Raw genomic sequence first — 26,170 nt, 5'->3', positions numbered from 1 at the left:
TTTAAAATGTTGTTATAAATAGCTACTTAAGTTCAGGGTTTTCAAGTGAAGTGTTAAGTATTGAGAAAAGGCAAAAACCTAAACTCAAAAAGAGACTTATTGTGGCCGCCCATCACTACTCTCTTCTTCTCCATTATTTTCTCATCTCCTATGTTTATAATTGCCCACCCTAGTATAGGTGATTAAAGAAAATTTTGGAAGAATGTGTAGTTTGAAGATCCAATTCACTCTTTTGTTATTACTCTATGAAAAAGTGATCAAAGAAAATTTTGGAAGAATGTGTATTTTGAAGATCCAATTCACTCTTTTGTTATTACTCTACGAAAAAAAGAAATAATGGTTAAAGAGAGGAAGGAATGAGTCTCAATATCAACTGCATAAAAGTAAGATTCTTAAACTCTGTTATCTAATTTATTTTATGAAATTTATTATAAAAATATTTGTAGTTTATTTTATATGTTAATTTATTTAATATATGAAACATGCACGAAAATATTTATGATTCTCTAAAATATATTCCTAACAAATATAACCGGACCTCAAACAGGGAAGAACCATTATGGAAGGCATGAACCCTGTCGGTAAGACTCTTGATGGTAAAATGACAAAATTAAAATACACAGAACATATAACAACAGAAAAATAAAAGTAATAGGTCTAAACATAGAAGCATTCCTTTTCTTTGATCCTCATTCTCCCACCAGTACTGGAAAAGACTCCCCCTCAATCAAAATAGCGGACTCGTCATGGATCCAATTCGCTAAATCGATCTCTTCCTCTCCGACCTAAGCAAGGCTAACCCCCGTCACCCCCCTGTCTGAAGCGTCGCTGATGTCTCCGCCCTAAGCCACAGGTCCAATCGCCAGAAGATTAGGATCGCCTCCCCTCCCACACGCCAGATCTAAGTATTGGACAAAACCCAAAGCACCTGTAAAGCCATTAGATCTGAAAAACCTTGATCCCCAATCCATTCTAGGCCTAAAGTTTGACTTTCCCCAACCGGCGAGCTTTAGATCTGACGCTACCTGAGAAGAAGATTAGCATAAATATCCCATTCCTCCATCAACCCAGCACACCAAAGAAGAGAAAAAAAAAATGCAAAGGCTCATATATAAACAACCTCCCCTCTCGCTCAGAGAAGACGGGACACCCCATGGTGTCAACAGTAGCTGCGACCGATTAATGAGCACCACTGTAATGAAATAATTGTTATAAATACTTGAAAAATCCCAAAGTAGTTTTCCTATATTAAAAAAAATATGGGCAAATAAATTATAGTAATATGATAACCATATCTAAAAGAAGGGCCGAAACCAAACTTTTGGGTGAGAGGGAGCTAAATTTTTATTTTATTTTTATAATTTTAGAGGGGAATAAATGTATTTTTTTAAATATTTGGAGATTTTTTTGTAATTTTAAGGGAATTAAATGCAAATTTTCTTAAATTTAGGGGACTAAAATGAAATATTTTTATAAATTTGGAGAGTTTCTTTGTAATTTAAGAGGTTTTAGTGTAATTTTTCTTAAAATTGAATTTTTTTTAATTTTAGGGGAGCTTAAATGTAATTTTTTTTTAATATTTATGACTTTTTTATAATAAAAATATTAATATATTTATATAAATACTGAAAAATAAAAAATCAAGTGACGATTTCATCCATGTATAATATGAGAACTATTTTTTTTAAAATAAATAATAATCTCACAATTTTAAATTTTCTTATTCAGTGAAAATACTTTAATTATTAATTTAGTATAAATTACATGATATATAGTCTTTTTTCATTTAACTTTTTTTTTATGGAAATTTTGAATTATTAATGTTCTTATGGTTTTTTTTAATTTTCAAATATATGATTTTTTTTTCCATATAAATATTTAAGTTTAGAATTGAACCATAGTTTTTTTTTAAGTTATATTATATTTTAGTGGCATTTTTGAAAAGACATACTAGACTATTAGTTATTGATTTTTTAATTAATTTTCTTAAAGTTAGATTTATAGTTGTTATCCATATTTTCCACATTTGACACGTGGCAGGGCCAAACGGGTCCATGGAACCTCATAAGAGGTTCGGGCCCAACCTGGGCCCAGTCAACAATGAATCAGGAAACCCTGACGGCCTAGACCATACTAAGCCCAATGACGGGCAAGTAGCATAAGCATAGTGAGAGGGCCAGAACCAAGGTTCAGGCCCATATCGTCTCTCTCACCACTCTCAACCTACATCCTCCAGGATGAAAATGGTGATGGTGGATGGCTCACTCTAGGAGACGGATCCCAACAAGTGGGATCCAAGAGAAGATGTTGTCAACAAGGTATCCGTCTTGGTAAATGAACCTGGGTCCTGGTAAACAAACAAGGACTTAGGTGAACGATCACGGATATTTGTAAATGAACCCAGACCCTACGTCCAAGTAGTACAAGTCTAGTCTTCCCTGATGCTGATGTGTCCCCAAGAAATCCAGAGGTTGGTCGCCCTAACTAACCTACAGAATGGGGTACGCACGAAACGTACACTGTTCCTAGGAAACATTACTGCCACAACTCTAACAGATCTTGTCCCTAGGATACCCTTACTAGTCCACACGGATCAGTCTGTACTAACAAACAAAGGGCAATTGTAAGGCTTGACCATGCCTAAGTCGGCCCAATGGGCCCAAATTAACAACATCTAATTATGTTACATTCTTTGTATTATGGTTCTGTTAGTGAGGAAATAGTAATTACATCCTTATTGGGCCCAGATTAGTCCGCCCCAAGCTACGTAACTGCCTATAAATAGGGTCAGTTGTGCACAGTAGCAGGGATCGCAGAATTTCTCTTGTAAGCAAAACGTTGCTGAACTTGTAGAAAAACTTCATGGTCAAAACTCTCTAAAGCCTAATACTAGTGACTCATGGACTAAGGCTCATTAACACCCTAGCCATGTAAAAATTGTGATTGTTCTTCTCTCATCCTTTCTTTCCATGTCTTATTTTATAATACATTTCTAGTTTTTGAAAAATTCGGTAAACAATTGGGTGCTTTCATTGAGAGTTGAGGAAAGCTTGAATCAATCTCTATCATCTACAAAAATGGTGAACACTAGGCATATGGTGTTTGATCCTGCTCACCTGCAGCAACAAGACAATGGAGAACCATTGCCCAATCAATCACTTCCTCAAGACCAACTAGAGGACATGCCTTATTATGGGCCCCTGCCTGACAACTCCCAGAACATCGGGGAAGGGGGTGACTACGACGAAGGCTATTACGAGGAAGACAAAGGGGAGTATAAAGATCACGTGGCTGAGAACCCCGTTGATTATGACAGGAAGGATGTGGATCCTGGACAGGAAGATCCAGAGGCGGCCCGTCTGAGACAACATGTCCTGGATCAAGAAGCTAGGATGGCTGAACAACAGAAGGCCACCTGCAAAATTCAAGAGTCCCTCCTAGCTCTTCAAGCTTTCATTGCTGCCCAAGGATTAGCAGACAATCCTTCAGTCGTTCCTCCCCCAGGAACACAGCCGCGTTTCCCACCTATGAGGACTGGCGTGCCCAACAACGCTGCCTCTACTCCTCCTCCAGGACAATCCCCGCATCCTGGAGCCGCTTCAACAAATCCTGATCAAGACAAGGGGAAAGCCAGGATGGCCGATCCCATTGAAAAAGCAAACCCCCAAAAGAGAGCTCCTCCCACTCCAAAAACCATGGTTGACCTAGGGCAATTCCCTAGGAAAGAACGAATGATCCCTATCCCAGGACGGAATCATTCGAACAATCTGCAGGGGAAGCGCCCACAGGGTACAAAGCCAAGGAGGGTGCAAACGCAGAGATGAGCTGGAAGCGGTCAGTTCAAGAGATGACACATATCCCGAGTGGACTTGCAAGATGGCCTCAACGCCCAGAAGGAGCGGGCCCAAAAAGAAAAGATATGCCCTCACAGAGGCAACTTGAGGAATAACTGTTGGATTAGCTTATACAGGATCTTTATTTATTTTCATGTATATCTAATATTAAACAAATTAATACGAGATAGCCTAAAACATGTTTCTAAAATTGAATTCAAAGAGAAACAAAGAATAGAATACTTACAGTATACGCAGCGGAATTAAAGAGTCATTCCTTCAGTTTCTCTAACTCTTGTATCCTCTCTGTCGCAGAGTATTATCAAGAAACTGAACCGATCTTCTATTTTCTTCACAATCTTCCAATTTATCCTTAGAACCACCTAGACTAGTGTGGGCAATTCTCAACACATGAGATAGATATAGAGAGAAAAAGAGAAAATAACAAAGAGGCTTAGAAAAGGACTTGTGTTTAGAGAGAATCTAAAACTATAAGAAAATATGACTTGTGACTTATGTTTTCACTTCTCTCTAAGCACTCCTTTTATAGACTCAATTAGGCCATTTAATTTAATTAAAAAATCAATAAAATAATAGCCATTTTGAAGCCCTAGGTCGAAATTATCATGGGCTATAGGCCCGTGAAATTTCCCATTTGATTATAAGTCCATTGGACTTAAAATCAAGGCCTGTATTATTTTCTATTGATTTAATTAATTAAATAATTATTTAAATCCTTTATCAAATTAATTATTTATAATTTGAACCTTGATTTAAATTTATTTATTAATTTAGATACCAATTTATCTTAATTAATAAATCTACCATAATTTCTCTTTTCTTCTCAAAATTACACAACTCTGTGAAACTATCCAAAATTGACCTGGTCAACTTTGATAATTCTAATTGATGATTAAATCAATTAATTGAGACTATCTAGATGATTTTATCCAAGGTACAATGGGGACCATGGGCTTGTGAAATCAAGCTCCAATAAGTTATAATAAATCTAACAAATAAATTTACTAACTTATTAATTCCTCGTGACTCCACTATAGACTCGGAATTGTACTCTTGAATTCATAGAACGCTCTATAACAAATATAGATACGCTATTAATTATCCATTGTTACAACCATATTTTTCACTCAATCCTCTATAGACGGTCTACAATGAGATAAGACTAAAATACCGTTTTACCCCTCATTGTATTTTATTCTTAAAACACTTAGTTCCTTGTAAATGATATTTCAGTAAACTAATTTAATTACTGAAATGAGATCTCTATCATTTAACACCTTGAACCAAACTAAAAGGAAACCATCGTTTCACTTCTTCATCAGAAGCTATAGATGTTCATATCTATGATTAACACTCCCACTCAATTATACTACTGAGTTCCCAAGATGTAAGTATGGGCTAGTCCGTAGGGTAAGCTGGTAATGAACAAGTCAAAGAACTCAAATAATACAATCAGTTAGAATACTAACCACTCAGAATTGAGATTGAATTGACCTATGGTCAACTATATGATATGAGTAGAATAGATAATAACGGTATGTTTACTTATCTTATCAACTGTCAATATCGGTCATGTCCGATGTAACAAATACATCCGATCTTATCTACTTTGCTAATGTTCTGGAAAGAACATAACACTGTAATGTGTAAGTAGATCATATCGTAGATTGGCAAGTTAGTGTAAATCCTGTGCACTGACTAATCTTAGGACTAACTTATTTTGAACATATAATCATATTTATATTCCACTGTGATTACGTCACTATAAATAAGATTAGCTATATGATCAGGATTTAATAGAAGTTTATATTAAATAAATAATCATGAAAATAAAACATGTGAGCAAAGTGATTGACCAAGTCAAAAAATGATTTCTATTCTTTTATTGATAATAAAATGAGATTACAAAGAATTTGGGTTTTAATTAGGGCATAAACCCCAACAAACTCCCACTTGCACTAATTGAAACTAATGCCTTAATTCTACTAATCCTATTTCCTTGATATGCTTATCAAATGTAGCTTCTGGTAGTGTCTTTGTAAACTGATCCGCAAAATTGTCTTCAGTTGCAATCTTCATAACCTTCTTATCTCCCCTGGCCACATATTCTCGAATAATGTGATACTTCCTTTCTATATGCTTACTTCTTTTGTGACTTCGAGGTTCTTTCGAGTTGGCTATCGCTCATGTATTGTCACAAAACAACACAAGCGATTTATCCATTTCTGGAATAACACCAAGATCTGAATAGAACTTCTTTAGCCAGACTATTTCCTTAGCTGTTTCTGACGCGGCTATGTACTCAGCCTCCATGGTGGAATCTGAGATTGCAGACTGCTTTATGCTTCTCCAAATCACAGCTCCACCCCCAAGAGTAAACACCATTCCAGAAGTAGACTTTCTGTCATCGACATCAGTCTGAAAATCTGAATCAGTGTAGCCTACAGGGTTCAGAATACCACCCTTGTAGACTAACATATAATCCCTAGTCCATCTCAAATACTTCAGGATATGCTTAACTGCTATCCAATGTTCCGGTCCTGGGTTTGACTGATACCTGCTCACTACTCCCACTGCATAGTAGATATCTGGTCTAGTAGACAACATGGCATACATCAAACTTCCAACTGCAGATGCGTAAGGAACTTTTCTCATTGCATCTTCCTCTTCAAGAGTCTAGGGAGACTGCTTCTTTGAAAGATGAATTCCATGGCGGGACGGTAGACGCCCTTTCTTCGAAATTTTCATTGAGAAACGTTCAAGCACTTTATCAATGTAAGCTGCTTGAGATAGAGCTAAAAGTTTGTTCTTTCTATCTCTGATGATATGGATACCTAGAACATAACTTGCTTCACCCAAACCCTCATCTGGAATTGAGTGCTCAGCCAATTCTTCACATCTGATAATTTCTTAACATTGTTTCCAATGAGTAAGATATCATCTACATAAAGAACCAGGAATACCACTATTTTATTTTCCTTCTGTTGGTAAACACAGGGCGCATCAATATTTTGTTCAAAGCCATAGGTCTTGATTATTTCATCAATTCTAAGATTCCAGGAACGAGAAGCTTGCTTAAGTCCATAGATGGACCTATTCAACTTGCAAACTTTTCCTTCTTGTCCAGATACTTTAAATCCTTCTGGCTGATCCATATAAATGACTTCGTCAAGCTTTCCATTAAGAAAAGCTATCTTGATGTCCATTTGCCAGATCTCATAGTCGAGAGCGGTTGCTATGGATAGGAGGATGCGAATGGATTTGAGCATGGCTACCAGACTAAAAGTTTCCTCATAGTCCACGCCTTCTCTTTGGGTATAACCCTTTGCCACTAATCGAGCTTTATAAGTCTCGATATTTCCATCAATACCTCGTTTCTTCTTGTAGATCCACTTGCACCCAATGGCCCTAAAGTCACTAGGTGTTTCCACAAGATCCCAGACGGAATTTGAGTACATGGACTCCATTTCCTGTTTCATGGCTTCGAGCCATAGTTCCTTTTTAGGGCTAGCCATTGCCTGTTTGAAATACAATGGATCATCATCACTAGTGTCACCAACAACCATATTGATTTCACCATCCAAACCATAGCGAACTGGGTTCCTAGAAACCCTCCCACTACGACGAGGCTCCGTGAGTGTTTGCTCAGAAACAATGGTACTTTCTTCATTTAAACCAACTTGCGTCGGTTGGACGTGAAGAGTGGGAATTTCATCATCAACTTGTGTTGATGTCGATGGAACATTGGTTGGAGTCAATTCTTTAACTATCTCCTCTAAAACTACTTTGCTGCGAGGTTTAAAGTTCTGGACATAGTCATTTTCCAGAAAAGTTGCATTTGTAGAAGTAAACACTTTCTTTTCTGAATGACTATAGAAAAGTCCACCCCGAGTACCTTTAGGATAGCCAACAAACATGCAAACTTCAGTTCACGGTTCTAGCTTTCCCTCCTTTTTCCTCAGGACGTGGGCGGGACACCCCCAGATTCTATAATGGCATAAACTAGGTTCACGACCATTCCAGCGTTCTAAAGGTGTTTTGGGGATTGATTTTGACAGCACGACATTGAGAATGTCATTCGCGGTTTCAATTGCATGTCCCCAGAACGAAGTTGGTAGAGTTGAGTAACTAAGCATGCATCTAACCATTTCCAATAAAGTTCTATTTCGGCATTCCGCTACACCATTTTGTTGCGGAGTACCTAGGGCAGTAAGTTGTGATAAAATCCCAAGTTCAGTAAAATGATCTTGGAACTGCATATCCAAATATTCTCCACTCCTATCAGATCACAAGATCTTTAACGTTTTACCTAATTGGTTCTGAGCCATTGCTAGGAATTCCTAAAACTTTGAAAATGTTTCTGATTTCCTATGCATTAGGTAAAGACATGAGTATCTAGAGTAATCGTTAATGAAAGTGACGAAATACTCAAAACCACCCCTGGCTTGTACATTCAAAGGTCCACAAACATCTAAATGCACAAGACCAAGTGGTTCTTTGGCCCCATCACCCGTTGCAGAGAATGGACGCTTGGTCAGTTTGCCTTCTAGACAAGATTCACAGACAGGTAATTCACCTAAGGTGAGTTCCCTCAAAGGTCGGTCCTTTGTAAGTCTTTGAATCCTATCATAGCCAATGTGACCTAGTCTCAAGTGCCATAAATACGTAATATTATTGTTATCGGTCTTTTGACGTTTATTGGTCCTAGGTTTAGCTACTTTGAATAAATCATTATTAAGAGCGAGGGGTTTGTTAGGTCGCAGAATATAAAGCCCGTTTTCCAAACATGCAATACACAATTGTGATCCATTGAAATAAATAGATATATTAAAACTTGTGAAAGTCATAACAAATCGTTCTAAGTGCAACATGGAAACTGAAATTAAATTTCTACTAAAATCCGGAATAAAAAATACATCTTTTAAAATTAAAAATTTATTTCTGAACTTCAGACGAGCTCTTCCTCTAGCTTGGATCGCAACAAATGCTCTGTTCCCAACTCTAAGCTTTAAGCCGCCTTCGTTCACTTCCTCCCACGATTCAAGAAGCTGTAAAGAGTTACAAACATGGTTAATAGATCCATAATCAATAATCCAAATAGAGTTATCATTCTCTAAAACACATGTTTCCAAGATAAATGAACTATAATCATTACCTTTGTTTTTATCTGCTAGAAACTTAGGGCATTCTTGTTTCCAATGCCCATTCTCTTTGCAGTGAAAACATTTACCTTTACCTTTATTGTTTTTCTTGTTTTTCCCCTTAGGCGTCTGTGCACTTGGTTGTGCACTCGCCTTTGCAGCTTTTGCAGGCTTGGGGTTGTTGTTTTACCCACCCTTCCTCTTGTTTCCATCTTTTGAAGACGAAGCTTGGTTAGCTTCAGCCTTAGCTGGATTAGCAGCAGTAGTAGTAGTTGTCTTCTTTTTTCCTCCCTTACTAGGTCCACCCATGATAGACTCAAAAGTCCGAAGTTCATTCATGAGCTGCATCAGACCATAGTTGAGTTTATTTAACACATAGTTGGTGGTGAATGGAAGGAAAGCTAGAGAAAGACTGTTGAGGATTAAGCCAACTTGAGTTTCCTCATCTATTATGGCTCTGTGCAGTTCAGCTTCCTGAAAGTAGTTTGTCATCTTGATCAGGTGATCACGAACATGTTGAGAAGGTGCCATTCGAGCATTGGCATATTTCTTGGTGGCCTCAAAATGAGTTTGCGCTAACTTGGCACCAAACATGTCTTGGAGCTGATCCATGATTTCGTAGGCTGTCTCGACATTCTCTATCTTTGTCTTGAGAGTGTCGACCATACTAGTCAACATGTAGTACCGCGCCTTGTTGTTAGCCGCCTGCCAACGCTCATACTTGTCCCTCACAGACTTGGTAGATCCTTCAGCTGGAACTTCCATGGATTCCTCAGTCATGACGAACTTGGAGTTGTCACCTATCAACACAGTGTTGATGTTTTGCTTCCATTTAAGGAAGTTTTCTCCCGTGAGTTTCTCCATCGAAAGTTGAGAAAGGATGGGAGTAGACACAGCCATAAGTCAAAACTACAAATTACCAATAAAATAGAAATCAATCACATTTGCTCAATAAAACTTCTATTCACACAAATTTCAAGAAATAGCACAACATAAACAAAAAATATGTAAGATATGAGAAAAAAATACCAAGACAGGACATGGAAGTCAATGCCCTGGCAAATAGGATCAATCCAGTCTTGGTCCGAATTGCAATCTGCTTTCTGTAAAAACTTCGTGACCGCCATAAAGCTGGACATGGAAGTCAGTGCCCTGGCCAACATCAAACAGCATCCTATAGAGACCCTTAGGGCTTACATCCCACGCTTCACAGAAGAAGCCTCAAAGACTAAGGTGGATGATCGACAACACCTACTAGCTCTCCAATATGGAATCAGAGCCGGATTCTCTCTCTGGGATGACATGCAATGTAGCAAGGCAGCCACCCTTGAAGAATTTATAAGGAGGGCATAAGGTTTCATCAACTGGGAGGAGGCTAGATTCAAAGCCTTTGGGTGCAGCCTGTACCCTAGTCAAAGTGCAAACCTTTCCCGGATATGGAGCACAATATCTGGCAAATCTCTATCTGGCACCTCCAATGGCGTCTAGATTCGATGGGGCTCTTAGGATGCAATTCATGACCTCAACTGTCTATGGCCCCACTTGGTCGAGATATGCTTCGGCTCCATCAACCCAATTCTTCGAGTATGGGGTGGCACCTACCGGGTACAGTGTCGCTCCTGACGGTGCCCAACCACCCCAAGCCAAAGTTGCTGAGGCAAGCATAAACCCATCCCGGGGAAAGAGAAAGAGCAAAAGTTAGAACCGATCTGAGTCCTCGAAGAAGGGAAAGAGGGGGTACGAGCCCCAATACATAGAGTATACCAACTTGTTGGCCACCCAGGAAAAAATCTACCTTGCAACAGGCAATGTAGTTCATTACTGGAACCCAAGCCCTATGTTCAAAGGGGGAAAGAATTCGAGGGACACCAGCAAAATTTGTGCCTACCCCAAGGACATGGGCCACACAACCGAAGAATGTCGTCAGCTAAAGGACAAGATCGAAAACTTGATCAAATTGAGACATCTCCACCAATGGGTCAGGATGCCAACAGGAGTTTCGGGACTGCCCTCAGCTCCCGGACAACCTTTGGCCCTAGGTGCCAAGTGTCATACATAACTCCTCAGGGAGGGCACGCTCCTGGATCGGGAGCACAGCCCCCTCAGGGGGCCCCAATAGTGCAATCACCTGGAGGCCCAATGGCTCCCAGTCCTGGAATGTCATATCCTCCCAGAACCGCACCTCTTCAAGTAGATGCCCACGTGGCAACAATATCAAGAGGTTCGCACCTAGGAGGACCGTCCAGGAACGATAAAAAAAGATACCTCATTGAGCTCGATCACGACCATGAGGTGTGCGCATTGGTCCAGACCTCGACCCAACGTCCAAAGCAGATGAACCTGCCCATAACGTTCAAGGAGGGAGACGCCCGGAACGTTCACTTCCCGTGTCACGACCGTTTCGTCATTGACGCCCAAATCGCCAACAAATGAGTTTCCTGAGTGTTGGTGGACGACGGGAGCTCCGTCAATGTCCTATTCAAGCCCGCCTTTATGCCGATCGGGCTAACAGAGGCGGACCTAGCCTCCTACCCTACGCAAATTTACGACTTCAATGGGGATTCTTTGCTCCCGATGGGCAAGATTCCACTCCCTGTGACTCTGGGGAATGAGGTTCAGGGCTCATGCAAGTACTGTACCTTCGTCGGGAAAATTTTCATTTAATAAGTCTACTTAAATGATCAGCCACCAAATTTTTTCACCATCTCTTATCTTTTATTTCAAGTTCAAATTCTTGCAGAAGTAAAATCCACCGAATAAGTCTGGGCTTCGCTTCTTTCTTAGCCAGTAAATATTTAAGAGCTGCATGGTCATTGTAAACAATAACTTTAGTTCTAATCAAGTAAGACCGAAACTTTGCTAGAGCAAAGATGATCGCTAAAAGCTCTTTCTTCGTAGTAGAGTAATTCAACTGAGCATCCTTAAGAGTTTGAGAGGCATAGTATATAACATGAGGAACCTTACCAACTCTTCGCCCTAGGACCATTCCTACTGCATAGTCAGTAGCATCACACATTATTTCAAATTGTAACTCCGAGTTTGGTGGCTGAATAATAGGTGTTGATGCCAAGGATTCCTTAAATTTGTTGAATGCAAACAAACATTTATCATTAAATTCAAATGCCACATCCTTTTGAAGAAGATTGCTTAAGGGAGAAGCAATCTTTGAGAAATCCTTTATAAACTGCCTATAGAATCCTGCATGACAAAAAGAGAATCTTATTTCTTTCACACTCGATGGTGTTAGAAGAGAACTAATGAGATCAATTTTTACCTTGTCCACTCTAATCCCTTTTTTTGAAATAACATGCCCCAAAACAATACCTTGTTGCACCATAAAGTGACACTTCTCCCAATTCAATACAAGATTAGTGTCAATATATCGTTTAAGAACTAGAGTTAAGTTGTGGAGGCACTTATCAAAAGAATCACCATAGACACTGAAATCATCCATGAACACTTCTATGATGTTCTCTATGTAATCTAAGAAAATACTATCCATACATTTCTGGAAAGTGGCGGGATCATTGCATAATCCAAATGGCATTCTACGAAAAGAAAATGTGCCAAATGGACATGTAAATGTATTCTTCTCTTGGTCTTCAGGAGCAACAACAATCTGATTATAACCTGAATAACCATCAAGAAAGCAGTATAAGTATGTCCTGCTAATCTTTCAAGCATTTGATGGATGAATGGCAAAGGGAAGTGGTCTTTTCTAGTTGCAGTATTCAACTTTCTACAATAAATACAAACTTGCCAACTTGTTTGGACTCTCGTGGGCACTAAATCGTCCTCATCATTCTTTACCACAGTGATGCCTGGTTTCTTAAGAACTACTTGAACTAGACTCACCCACTTGCTATCTGAAATAGGGTAAATCACACCCACACTTAAGAGCTTCAATATCTCATTCTTAACTACCTCCATCATAGGTGGATTTAACCTTCGTTGAGCTTCTCTAGAAGGCTTGAATCCATCTCCAAGGAGAATATGGTGCATACAAATAGTTGGGCTTATTCCCTTATTATCTGCTATGGTCCACCCTATAGTTGTTTTGTATTCCTGAAGTACTCTTATCAAATGATCCTGTTGTACTTGGGTAAGTTGTGTGGTGATAATAACCTGCAATGTCTCTTTCTCATCCAAGTAAACATATTTGAGATGCTCCGTTAGTGGTTTTAATTCAAGCTTGGGTGGTGATTTAACAGATGGTTGAAGTTGCTCATGAGAAACAGGCAACTCTAAGAACGACACCTCTTTAGAACCCTCTACACTGCTATTAAGTGCAGCCAATGTCTCCTTTACTTCAGTAGTGACATCATTTTCTTCAAGCTTATTGATTCCCTCAAAAAAACATCTAACCCATCCTCTCCATGTAAATCCAAAATTCTTTGTAACAATAAGTCTAGAATATCAATTGAAGAAACTGAATGAACATCACTTAGATACCGCATAGCCTCAAAAATATTATAGTGAATCACCTCACCATCAAACTCCATGGTCAAAGTTCCCTCATGAACATCTATCTTAGTTATAGTTGTCTTTAAGAATGGCCTTCCCAATAATACTAGTGTAGAACATGGAACTGATTCATCTTCCATATCAAGAATGTAAAAGTCCGCCGAAAAAACCAATTGATTTACTTTAACAAATACATCCTCTACTACTCCCCTTGGATAAGCATTAGAACGATTCACTAATTGTATGATCACCTGCATTTCTTCAAGTGGTCCCAAATTCAAAGAGGTATAAATAGAGTATGGCATTACATTGATTGAAGCACCCAAATCTAACATACATCTTTCAATCCGTTTATTGCCAATAGTGCAAGGAATAGTGAAGGTGTTAGGATCCTTACACTTTGGTGGAAGTTTCTTTTGAAGAATTGCCGAAACATTTTCCCCCACACTCAACTTTTCATTCCCTTTTAGCTTCGTCTTATTGGTGCACAACTCCTTTAAAAACTCTACATATAGAGGTACTTGCTTAATGGCATCAAGTAAAGGAATGTTTACCTCAACCTTGTGAAAAGTCTCCAATATTTCCTGTCAGCTTCATCTTTCTTTGTCTTTCTAAAACAACTAGGAAATGGAGGAGTAGTGACATAAGTGGGAATAGTTGGTTTAGGTTTGGGTGCTGTGGTTGGGGTTTCATCTTTGTCTTGTTGGGCGAATTGGGTAGGAGGTAATGGTGTATCATTTGAACTTGATGGGATAGTGGGTGGATCATAAGTCTTGCCATCTCTTAATGTGATGGCATTAACATTTTCCCTTGGGTTCCGAACAGGTTGTGAAGGTAGCTTTCCTTGATTATGTGGCTCACTTTGACTTAATGAAGTGGCAATTTGACGCCTTGTTTTCTCTAAATTTTTCAAGGATGCGTGAGCACCTTGAAGAAGTACTTGAGTTTTTATATTGGAGGCTACTAACGTTTTTAGCATGTTCTCCATTGATGGATCTTGAGATTGTGAGATAATAGGTTGTTGAGGCTGAGGTGTATAGGTTTGTTGTTGCCTTTGTTGATAAGCAAAATTTGGTGGTCTAGTAGGTACAGTTTGTTGTTGATCCCCATATCGAAGATTATAATGTTCCTTCCATCCTTCGTTATAAGTTATAGCATAAGGGTCATACCTTTGCCTAGGTTGCCCCGGGAATCCCCCCATTGCATTTACATGCTCATTGGTATCCTCTTGAAGTGTGGGACATGCATCAGTAGCATGCCCCACCAAATGACATATGCCACAAGGTCTCACTTGCTGACCTAAAGCCATTTATTGAACCATACTAGTTAACTGCGCAAGTTGCTGCTCCACTTTAGAGTTTGTCTCATTTAATCCCTTAACTGAAACTTCTTGATGAACTCCAAATTGTTGAGAATTAGCTGCCATATTATAAATTAAAATCCTAGCTGCAGCAGGGGTCTTGTCCACCAATGCTCCCCCACTTGCTGCATCAATCATGCTCTTGTCTAATGGAAATAGTCCTTCATAAAAGTGTTGGATCAGGAGTTGTTCACTTATTTTGTGGTGGGGGCAGCTACCACATAGCCTCTTAAATCTCTCCCAATACTCATATAATGACTCCCTAGTTTGTTGGCAAATGCCACAGATTTCCTTCCTTATACTACCAACCTTAGATGCTGAGAAGTAACGCTCCAAGAACAATGTCTTCATTTCATTCTAGGCACAGTTCCAGGTGGAGGGTAATAGAGCCATTCCTTTGAACCATCCTTCAAAGAAAATGGAATTGCTCTTAATTTAATCTGCTCTTCTGTTACTAAAGCTGCTTTCATACTAAAGCAGACTATGTGAAATTCTGTCAGATGCTTATTCGGGTCCTCTCCTGGTAGCCCATGGAAAGATGGTAGTAAATGTATGAGGCCCGACTTTAGTTCAATGTTAACGTCCAACACCAGATATGTCCAACACCAGCTACCACTATGCATGCATGATGGACCCAAAATGGGTATGTTTTAAATATTTATTCGCACACAAATCGTTCATATAGAATAGTGATCGTGTAAACAAGGATGTCAAACCCAAAGGATATGTCTAAAATCAAAAGGAAAACTATTTTAAACCAAAGTTAATAAATTTTAACCTAGCTCCAAAGATTGATGATATTTTTGTTATCAAGAAAATAAAATAAAAGATAATAATAAAGATATTAAAGACAATATATATAACTAAATTAACAATTGTAAACAAGATGGTATAAGAAAGATTATTAAGATAATAGAATCCACAAAATATAAGTTCAATAATATTTATATGTACATTGATTCCCAAGTTTTAGTAATAGCAGAAATTATCCAAACCATCACTTATTCAAATTAGATATTCTATTTAAGCACAAGTTTTTATAAAAATATAGGATTTATCTTCACTTTTTAAGATATAATTTCAAAGTATTTAGTATGAATCAATTTAAAGAAACAACAAATAAATCAATGAATATTATTTAAAATGCAAAACATAATATTTTTGTTCTAAGCATTTGATGTGCACAATTTAATGGCACACCTTAATCAAAGAATATTATGATTTTGCACAAATGAAGAACAAACTGTAAATATGTGCTAACAATACATGAAATTTAAGATGAAAGAAGATATTTGAAGAAGAAAAATCTATAAACTTTGTTGCACAAATGAGAAATCAACATACAAAATAAATATGTAACGACCCAAAATCACTATTATGGCTTAAGGGTCTTGATTAGTGTGTCGGGAGGGCATAATTGGTTTGTGTGTGAATTTATTAATTTAACGTGTGATTATATGATAAGCATGCTTGTATGGTTATATGAATGTAAATGTGATTATATGTTATACTTGTGAGAACCACATTATTATGTGGGTAAATCTGCAGCATGCGACTTGAGGCGATCCTAGGGAGCTAGTTAGCGGGAAAGTCACAACGGGGCTTAATACTTGACTTGGGGCAAGTCAAGGGGTATTTCGAGTATTAGATGATTATTTGGGTTATCGGGTTATGGAAATAAATAATTGGAGATATATTTGAGGTTAGGAAGCTTAGGCAGGAACATTAGGAAATTTTACCATTTTGCCCTCGGGACGTTTTCGGTACCCTGAGCCTCGGGATTGACTTAATTAACTAAGGTTAGACTAAGTAAAATAGAAAACAGTAGAACAAAAACCCAAAACCGACCCTTTTTGTTCCTTTCTTCCTCAAGAAAACTACTGAAACCTAAGGAGATTCAGCTGGAACTCTGTGATTTGAGCTGAAGTTTTGAGGGATTAGCTCAGTCTTAACTAAAGGATTCAACCAGGACTAAGGTAAGAATTGAATCATACTCCTGATCATTAGAATTCTGTGTTTTGGCTGGGTTTTAAAGTGTTTATGGTTTTGAAATTTAAGGACTGAATTGAAGTTAGAAAGCTTGGGTTTTAGCTCAGAAATCGTAAGGGAGTTGATTCTGCAGTGGAGGTAAGCTTGAATCCATGATCTAATGGCTGAATTCTGGCGTTTCATTGCTGGTTTTTATGTTCTTGAGTTTCTAGGTTTCAGAAATTTAAATGGGATTTTAATGAGTTTTTAAGCTAGGTTTCTGCTGGATTTTGTTGCTAGAATCATGTTAGAAGTTTTGTGATCAATGGGTTTTGGAATTAGGGTGCTTTGGGGTAGTTTTGAGCAAGGTTGGGATCTTAGGAATGGTGGATTTTCTGGGCACGAGGGGCTGGGCCGCGTCTCTGTTCTAAAGTGTCGCGGCCCTGCGAAGCAAAGAAAGGCCAAGGAGGCTCTGCAGTAGGGGAGCGCCGCAGCGCCACAGGGCAGGGTCGTGGCGCATGTCTGTGGTCAGAGAGGCCTAGCCTCTGTTTTAGGGGGCGGGCCGCAGTGCAGGTCTTTAGGGCCGTGGCCCTTAAGGGCATTTTTTATTGTTTGAAAGTTTTTAGCGCGGGAACCTAACCTAGGGTGCTCGGGATCGATTCCACCACCGTGCTTGGTCGAATTCGATGTCTCGGAAGCTAGAACTTCGCCCAGAAACATTTATTCTAATATGAATGGAATCCCTTATCTTGGTTGTGACTAGGTAAAAGCTAGGGCTAAGGAGATGGATCGTGCTCAAGGGGCATTTCACTTAACCAATGCGGTTCTAAATTAAAGGTAAGAAAATTGCACCCGGTTGTGGATTTATTATGGGACTAAGGGTTCCTGATCTATATTCTTTATAGAGGATGGTATTATGCCATGCAAATAGTAAACAAACGGCCTAAGAGTGCCGAAGTTTACATTAGCGCACAAGGCTCGGCCACTGGTAGCTGACAGCTTATTATGCACAGAGCTCGGTTTAAGCGGGTCGGAGTCAGTGGGGTAAATCGAGGGTGCGACCTAAGGTGTTGACCCTAAATAATATGTGATTTGATTGTTGTTATTGGTTGGTGAATTAGTCGTACTGTATAGTTGAATTTTGATTGGATGAATCTTTGATTGTATCTACGTGCTATGTGGTTAATGTGATATGATAAGTATATGATCATGCTTAAAGGGTTATTCAACTGTTATCATTGCTCGTTATATGATGTTATGTTTTCTTGCCGGGCCTTGGCTCACGGGTTCTTCGTGGTGCAGGTAAATGCAAGGGTAAGATTGATCAACCCTGACTCGGAGAGCTCTAAGAGCAGAATGTACATGAACATCTGCTCAGCCGCCACGGTTGTGGGGAGACAGGGATAGGAGAACCATAAACATCTATTTTGCCTTTAGAATGGCTAGCGGTTGTATGTACACTGTCAATTTTGTAAACTAACTTTTAAACGCTGTTTCTTTTGGGATCCCATATCTTAAATGTTTAATTATATGAAAAGTATCTTTTGAGACCAAAACCTTTTAACCCTAGCGCACTAATGACTTTAGCAAGCACATTTTTTTTTCCTAAATGACTTGATTAGCAAGTTCTGCACCTTTACAAATACACAGTGTAGCGATCTTGGCTATCCAAGGTGTTACAACTTGGTATCAGAGCGTCCTAGGTTTAAGGGTTCCTGAAGACCGGCTGGACATGTACATTCACTGCTAGAGATAAGCTTGATTCAGGGTTTTGTAATGTGTATATATGTTTATACGCTTATATGCTTGTATGCTTGGAATGAATTATGAATGTTGTTATTTAGTGAGTTAATAGGAAGCATGAGATACTAATAGGGCCTGACCCTTGATTGCTATGTGAAAATATGGAGGAATGCTTATTAGCATAGTTGTGCATGTAAGTGAATATTTGAATGATTAACTGCATATTCTGTATGGGTGGATGTTTATATTTTAGCTGTTGAGTGGTAATGTTGGGGCATGCTTATTAGCAGTGTTAGTGCATGTGGATAAATGCCTATATTTTGATTGTTTGTGATTGGTTATATTCCTTTGGTGGATTTTGGAGAAGCTTTTACCCTGTCATCATGGTCTGATTTCTGAGTCGTTGATTGCAAATTGACTTGGATAGCTATGCGTCTAAGAAAATCTACGCGACTAGCCAGCACTAGGTCTGGGACCAAGGGTGATGACTAGAGCCAGATTCCTTCGCCAGTCCCTGAGAACTGGGAGCAACTTATGGCAGATATGCAAGCGCGATTGCAGAGTCAAGATGAACAGATTCGCTTGTTGCGACAGCAGGCCCCATTAGGGAGTGCTGCCCCTATTGTACCACCTACAGTGGTACCAATTGTACAGCCAGGAGAGGTTGGAAACAGGTGTGAATCGTTATATGAGCAGTTTAGGAAGCAGGAGCCCCCAATCTTTGAGGGAGGACCTAATCCACTGAAGGTCGAGCAATGGTTGACTATGATTACTACTATTCTAGATTTTATAAGGAGAGAGGGGCATGATAGAGTGGCCTGTGCCACAGATATGTGCAAAGAGGATGTCCACATTTGGAGGGAAATGGCATCACAGACCAGGGATGTCACTTCTTTGAGTTTGGAAGGATTTAAGGACTTGTTCAGCTAGAAATACTATAATGTTGCCATCAGGGCCGCAAAAGTTAATGAGTTTGTGGGTTTGGTGCAGGGCAGCATGACAGTTACTGAGTATGCCCTAAAATTTGATAGACTTGCAAAATTTACACCAGACCTTATGCCTACAGATGCTGCTAGGCAGGATAGATTTATTAAAGGGCTTAATGCTATGATAGCCCGAGATGTGAGGATTACGACAGTTCCTAGGGGGACAACTTATGCCCAGGCTGTGGAGAAGGCTCTTATCGATGAGGAGGTGGAGAATAAGATCTAGAGGGAAAGTGTAGTAAGGTGGAAGGGTCGCAGAGTGGTACCTCCTTATTCTGGGTCAGGTAGGGGCGGAGGCCCCAATGATTTCAATAGAAAGACTCCTGACACTTCGACCACTGCTAGTCCTGATAGGAGGGGTCGGGGTGGTCAGAGTGGCCGTCAGGGTGGCAGTGAACCATGGAGGAGTTATCCGGAGTGCCCGAGTTGTAGAAGACGCCATCAGGGCGAATGTCGGGCCAAGGCTTGCTATGTGTGTGGAAGGTGGGGCACCTCAAGAAGGACTGCCCAACAGTGAAGAAAGGGGAAGCAGGAAAGGCGGATAGCTTGACTCCAGCTTGAGTATTCACCTTGACACAGGCAGAGGCAGATGCTAGTTCCTCGGTAATGACAGGTTAGCTTTCTAGCACTGGCTCTCCTTTTTCTGTATTGATTGATTCTGGTGCTACACATTCCTTTGTTTCTAGTAAAGTGATTGATAGACTGTGTAGACCTAGTGAGTATCAGACTGCGGGGTTTGGGACTTTATTGCCTACAGGTGAACTGGTAGTTTCTAGGAGATTGATTAGGGCACTGCTAGTGATGGTTGATAGTAGGGAGCTTTCGGTAGATCTGATTGAGTTAGACATGGGGGATTTTGATATGATCTTAGGGATGGATTGGGTAGTCAGGTATGGGGCTGCTATTGATTGCAGGAAGAAGATGGTGACTTTTATGCCTGAGGGCGAGGATCCTTTTGTTTTTGTGGGTGTGGTATGCGGACCCTGCGTACCCATGATATCAGTATTGAGAGCCAGAGACTTGTTACAGGGTGGATGTATAGGTTTTCTGGCTAGTGTGGTAGACACTACCAGGGTGTTGCCAGCGAGGCTGGGAGAGACCAGGGTGGTTTGTGAGTTTTTGGATGTATTTCTTGAGGAGCTACCGGGGTTGCCGCCACGCAGTGAGATTCAATTTGTTATCGAATTAGCACCGGGGACAAAAACAGTATCAAGGGCGCCATACAGAATGGCACCAGCAGAATTAAAGGAATTGAAGATACAGCTGCAAGAACTTTTGGATTTAGGGTTCATCACGCCCAGCTACTCCACATGGGGCACTCCAGTTTTATTTGTTAAGAAGAAGGATGGGACTCTGAGAATGTGCATAGACTACAAGGAATTGAACAAGTTGACTATTAAGAATAATTACCCTCTACCAAGGATTGATTACTTGTTTGATCAGCTGCAGGGAAAGACGGTGTTCTCAAAGATTGATCTTTGATCTGGTTATCACCAGCTGAGGATCAGGGACGAGGACAAATCGAAGACGGCCTTCCGAATGCGGTATGGACACTACGAGCTCTTGGTCATGTCTTTTGGTTTGACCAATGCCCCAACAGCTTTCATGGATCTGATGAACATGGTGTTTAAGGATCTCTTGGATCAGTTTGTCATTGTCTTCATCGATGACATCTTAGTGTACTCCAGTGTAGAGGCAGAGCACGAGCGGCATCTTCGACAGGTATTACAGAGGTTAAGAGAACACCAGCTATATACTAAGTTTAAAAAGTGTGAGTTTTGGTTGCCAGAGGTGACTTTTCTTGGGCATATAGTTGCTGCAAAAGGGATGAAGGTGGATCCATCGAAGGTGGAAGCGGTGAGAGATTGGCCGAGGCCAAGGAACGCGTCGGAGGTGTGGAGTTTCCTTGGATTAGCCAGTTACTATAGGCGGTTTGTAGAATGATTCTCAAAGATTGCTTCACCAATGACAGAGTTGACATGGAAGAACCAGAAGTTCATTTGGTCAAAGAAATGTGAGCACAGTTTCCAAGAATTGAAGCGACGACTTGTTACTGCACCTGTTCTGAGTCTTCATTCGAAAGAAGGAAAGTTTGTAGTATACTGTGATGCATCAAGGATGGGTCTGGGCTGTGTATTGATGCAGAATGAGAAGGTTATAGCTTATGCATCGCGACAGCTGAAGGAGTATGAACAGCGGTATCCTACTCATGATTTGGAGCTGGCGGCAGTGGTGTTCGCACTGAAGGTTTGGTGGCATTATTTGTATGGAGAGAAGTGCAAAATATACACTGACCATAAGAGTTTGAAGTATTTCTTCACCTAGAAGGATCTAAACATGAGGCAAAGGCGTTGGTTAGAGTTGGTTAAGGATTATGATTATGACATTCTTTACCACCCAGGGAAAGCCAATGTTGTAGCCGATGCATTGAGCCAGAGGGGATCGGGGAAATTATTTAATTCTGTTCAGATCTCCAGAGAGTTAGCTGATGAGATGACCAGGGCGAGGATAGAGCTAGTGATAGGTTGGTTAGCTAATATTTCCTTGCATTCGACCCTGCTAGAGCGGATCAAGGAGGGTCAAATGGTAGACGCACAACTACAAGAAGTTCGACAGCATGTTTTAGCGGGGGTAGCTAAGGATTATTCTGTTTCTGAGGCTGGTATGATTCTATATCAGGGGCGGATTTGTGTTTCGGTAGATGAGGGGATCAGACGAGAGATACTAGATGAGTCTCACACTATGCCATACTCACTTCATCCAGGTACCATGAAGATGTATCAAGATCTACAGACATTATATTGGTGGCCAGGGATGAAGAAGGATGTGGTAGAGTATGTGGCCAAATGTTTGACATGTCAGTAGGTGAAGGTTGAGCATCAGCGACCAGTGGGGTTGCTTTAGCCTTTGGGTATTCCTGCGTGGTAGTGGGAAGACATTACGATGGATTTTGTGGGAGGTCTACCTAGGACAGTGGGACTTTGTGACTCGGTGTGGGTAATAGTGGACAGATACACCAAATCAGCTCATTTTCTACCAGTGAAGTCAACTTACACAGTGGAACAGTATGCAGAGTTGTATGTGAGGGAGATAGTTCATCCCCATGGAGTTCCTAAGTCCATTGTATCTTATCAAGACCCTATATTTACCTCTAAGTACTAGGGAGTGCTGCAAAGAGCCATGGGGACACAGTTGAAGTTTAGCACAGCTGTTCATCCTCAGATGGATGGACAGTCTAAGAGGACGATTAAGGTGTTGGAGGATATGCTTAGGGCATGTGTGATTGATTTCGAGGGATCTTGGAGTAAGTATCTCCCGTTGATTGAATTTTCGTATAACAACAGTTATCAGTCCACGATTGGAATGGCTCCTTGTGAGTTATTGTATGGAAGGAAGTGTAGGTCGCCCATTCATTGGGACGAGATGGGTTAGAGAAAGTATCTGGGGCCAAACATGGTTTAGAAGACAAGTGAAGCTATTGAGAAGATTCGAGCCAAGATGCTTGCTTCGCAGAGTAGACAGAAAAGCTACGCTGATCCTAGGCGTAGAGACGTGGAATTTCAAGTTGGGGACCACGTGTTTCTGCAAGTTTCACCACTGCGAGGGGTGAAGAGATTTGGAGTAAAGGGCAAGCTAAGCCCCCGATTTGTTTGACCTTTCGAGATTTTAGAAAGGATTGGACAGGTGGCGTACAGGTTGGCCTTGCCACCATCGCTGTCGGGAGTTCATGATGTATTCCATGTCTCTATGTTGCGGAAGTATGTCTCAAATGCGACGCATGTACTGAAGTATGAGGACTTAGAGTTACAGACAAATTTGTCCTATGAGGAGCGACCGGTTCAGATTTTGGATCGGAAGGATAAAGTTCTACGGAACAAGATGATTCCGTTAGTTAAAGTGTTGTGGAGAAATAGCAAGGTCGAGGAAGCGTCATGGGAGCTAGAGACAGTGATGCGGGATAAGTATCCCGAGCTATTCAGGTAAATTTCGAGGATGAAATTCTTAGTAGGAGGGGAAAGTTGTAACGACCCAAAATCACTATTATGGCTTAAGGGCCTTGATTAGTGTGCCGGGATGGCGTAATTAGTTTGTGTGTGAATTTATTAATTTAACGTGTGATTATATGATAAGCATGCTTGTATGGTTATATGAATGTAAATGTGATTATATGTTATACTTGTGAGAACCACATTATTATGTGGGTAAATCTGCAGCATGCGACTTGAGGCGATCCTAGGGAGCTAGTTAGCGGGAAAGTCACAACGGGGCTTAATACTTGACTTGGGGCAAGTCAAGGGGTATTTCGAGTATTAGATGATTATTTGGGTTATCGGGTTATGGAAATAAATAATTGGAGATATATTTGAGGTTAGGAAGCTTAGGCAGGAATATTGGGGAATTTTACCATTTTTCCCTCGGGGACGTTTCCGGTACCCCAAGCCTGGGGATTGACTTAATTAACTAAGGTTAGACTAAGTAAAATAGAAAACAGTAGAACAAAAACCCAAAACCGACCCTTTTTGTTCCTTTCTTCCTCAAGAAAACTACTGAAACCTAAGGAGATTCAGCTGGAACTCTGTGATTTGAGCTGAAGTTTTGAGGGATTAGCTCAGTCTTAACTAAGGGATTCAACCAGGACTAAGGCAAGAATTGAATCATACTCCTGATCATTAGAATTCTGTGTTTTGGCTGGGTTTTAAAGTGTTTATGGTTTTGAAATTTAAGGACTGAATTGAAGCTAGAAAGCTTGGGTTTTAGCTCAGAAATTGTAAGGGAGTTGATTCTGCAGTGGAGGTAAGCTTGAATCCATGATCTAATGGCTGAATTCTGGCGTTTCATTGCTGGTTTTTATGTTCTTGAGTTTCTAGGTTTCAGAAATTTAAATGGGATTTTAATGAGTTTTTAAGCTAGGTTTCTACTGGATTTTGTTGCTAGAATCATGTTAGAAGTTTTGTGATCAATGGGTTTTGGAATTAGGGTGCTTTGGGGTAGTTTTGAGCAAGGTTGGGATCTTAGAAATTGGGGAATTTTCTAGGCATGAGGGGCTGGGCCGCGTCTCTATTCTAAAGTGTCGCGGCCCTGCGAAGCAAAGAAGAGCCAAGGAGGCTCTGCAGTAGGAGAGTGTCGCGGCGGCACAGGGCAGGGCCGCGGTGCGTGTTTGTGGTCAGAGAGGCCTAGCCTCTGTTTTAGGGGGCGGGCCGCGGTGCAGTTCTTTAGGGCCGTGGCCCTTAACGGAATTTTTTATTGTTTGAAAGTTTTTAGCGCGGGAACCTAACCTAGGGTGCTCGGGATCGATTCCACCACCGTGCTTGGTAGAATTCGATGTCTCGGAAGCTAGAACTTCCCCCAGAAACATTTATTCTAATATTAATGGAATCCTTTATCTTGGTTGTGACTAGGTAAAAGCTAGGGCTAAGGAGACGGATCGTGCTCAAGGGGCATTTCACTTAACCAATGCGATTCTAAATTAAAGGTAAGAAAATTGCACCCGGTTGTGGATTTATTATGGGACTAAGGGTTCCCTGATCTGTATTCTTTATAGAGGATGGTATTATGCCATGCAAATAGTAAACAAACGGCCTAAGAGTGCCGAAGTTTACATTAGCGCACAGGGCTCGGCCACTGGTAGCTGAGGACAGCTTATTATGCACAGAGCTCGGTTTAAGCGGGTCGGAGTCAGTGGGGTAAATCGAGGGTGCGACCTAAGGTGTCGACCCTAAATAATATGTGATTTGATTGTTGTTATTGGTTGGTGAATTAGTCATATTGTATAGTTGAATGTTGATTGGCTGAATCTTTGATTGTATCTACGTGCTATGTGGTTAATGTGATATGATAAGTATATGATCATGCTTAAAGGGTTATTCAACTGTTATCATTGCTTGTTATATGATGTTATGTTTTCTTGCTGGGCCTTGGCTCACGGGTGCTTCGTGGTGCAGGTAAAGGCAAGGGCAAGATTGCCTGACTCAGAGAGCTCTGAGAGCAGAATGTACATGAACAGCTGTTCACCCGCCACGGTTAAGGGGAGACAAGGACAGGAGAACCATAAACATCTGTTTTGCCTTTAGAATGGCTAGTGGTTGTTTGTACACTGTCAATTTTGTAAACCGACTTTTAAACGCTGTTTCTTTTGGGATCCCATGTCTTAAATGTTTAATTATATGAAAAGTTTCTTTTGAGACAAAAACATTTTAACCCTAGCGCACTAATGACTTTAGCTAGCACGTTTTTTTTTCCTAAATGACTTGATTAACAAGTTCTGCACCTTTAGAAATACACAATGTAGCGGTCTTGGCTATCGAGGGCGTTACAAAATTCTATTTAGTTACATATTGTTTCATCATCACCTGAATAATCTTAAAAATATTAGAAACTCATAACTAGAATAGAAATTACAAAATAAAGAAAATACATACTTGAAAAATTCTCTTGAAAAACACTAAAATGGAGGAGAGAATGGTAGAAAAGAAGATTGTAACCAAAAATTAAGCACCCCAAAATGGTCTTGAAATTACATATTTATAGCCAAAATGAGATTATTAAAATAATCAATTAAAATTAATTAACTTGATTAGATTAATTAAATTAATAATAATATGGCAAGTAGGGGTAAATTCTAGGGTTTCATGATGAATCTTGTAGTGAAATGTG

General features: G+C 40.1%; 2 long non-coding RNA genes across 2 annotated transcripts; one reads left to right on the top strand and one right to left on the bottom strand.

The window, feature by feature from the left end:
- LOC133782625 (uncharacterized) lies at positions 1 to 25,640 on the top strand. The gene is made up of 3 exons (XR_009870614.1): positions 1 to 383; positions 18,090 to 18,238; positions 25,459 to 25,640. It is a non-coding gene; the product is annotated as an uncharacterized LOC133782625 (long non-coding RNA).
- LOC133782624 (uncharacterized) lies at positions 484 to 1,625 on the bottom strand. Its single transcript, XR_009870613.1, has 2 exons — positions 1,121 to 1,625; positions 484 to 1,025 (listed from the first exon to the last, which is right to left on the bottom strand). It is a non-coding gene; the product is annotated as an uncharacterized LOC133782624 (long non-coding RNA).
- Positions 25,641 to 26,170: the final 530 nt, after the last annotated feature.

Source organism: Humulus lupulus, chromosome 6 (assembly GCF_963169125.1).
Source record: "Humulus lupulus chromosome 6, drHumLupu1.1, whole genome shotgun sequence".
Classification (NCBI taxonomy): Eukaryota; Viridiplantae; Streptophyta; class Magnoliopsida; order Rosales; family Cannabaceae; genus Humulus; species Humulus lupulus.
The sequence above is the reverse complement of the archived record's forward strand: the minus strand, read 5'-3'. Positions and strand labels throughout refer to the sequence as shown.